At 40.3% G+C, this 888-nt stretch overlaps 1 long non-coding RNA gene across 1 annotated transcript in view; it reads left to right on the plus strand.

Moving 5' to 3' along the window:
* Nucleotides 1-888, plus strand: part of LOC107989968 (uncharacterized) — a 1,275-nt gene continuing 387 nt past the window's right edge. Inside the window, exons 1-2 of the long non-coding RNA XR_001761497.2 lie at nucleotides 1-46; nucleotides 288-384. This is a non-coding gene — a long non-coding RNA (uncharacterized LOC107989968). The remainder of the gene's footprint in view (nucleotides 47-287; nucleotides 385-888) is intronic.

Below are 888 nucleotides of genomic sequence, written 5' to 3' on the forward strand. Positions count from 1 at the left end.
TAGTTCTCCTGGTCAGTGCTCCTGTCACAGTCAACCCTGTTCACTGGTAAGTTGTTCAACCAATCAGGAAGTTTCTTCACGAACCTCGAGTTGATCTTTGCAACAACATTGTTTCTTCTCATTTTTTAACAACAACTTATTTACACTTTAGTCTGTTTAAAAAAAAAAAAAAAGATTTCCTGTTTGCCCCGGGGCTCACAGAGACTATTTTAATGTCATTAATTCCACATTTCCGGTTTCTCTGACTAAGACTTTGACCGTTGGTTCTGGTGCTTTTATTGTGAAAGGTCAGACCTCACACGGGGGTGGTAGAGAGTCAACTTGAAACTACTAAGTTGTCAGCAGCAGCAGGAGAGGAGACACAAACATGAGGAGCAGCAACAGGTGAGAGGAGAACACACACACACACACACACACACACACCTGAAATGATTTCGTTTTATTTTATTATTTATTAAATAAATATATTCGTTTTTTCATTTTTTTTCCATTTAATTTGTTAATTTTTGGTTTTCTTCTGTCTGTGCGGAGCTGTCAAACACGAACTTTATAAAAGTACGGTAAGAAAAGGAGGAAAATAAAATAAAAGGAAGGTCTAAGGTTCGAGTTACCGTCCCCACACACTGGTCCCCGGGGGTTTAAAGCTGCCCCCTGCTGGCCGTGGTGATGGGTGAACTCTAAGTTCTGTTTTTGAGAAAATGAAACAAAGAGAGAGAGAGAGAGAGAGAGGGAGTGTGTGTGTGTGTGTGTGTGTGTGTGAGAGAGAACTGCGCCGCGATGAGATTCGTTTCTCTGTCGTGACGTCACTTTATCTGCTAATGGAAACTTAGTGTATTTTCATCAGGGTTAGGACCAGCTGAATAAGGATGAAAAATCATTTTAATAATG

Source organism: Cynoglossus semilaevis, chromosome 18 (genome assembly GCF_000523025.1).
Source record: "Cynoglossus semilaevis isolate Cse_v1.0 chromosome 18, Cse_v1.0, whole genome shotgun sequence".
NCBI classification, from domain to species: Eukaryota; Metazoa; Chordata; class Actinopteri; order Pleuronectiformes; family Cynoglossidae; genus Cynoglossus; species Cynoglossus semilaevis.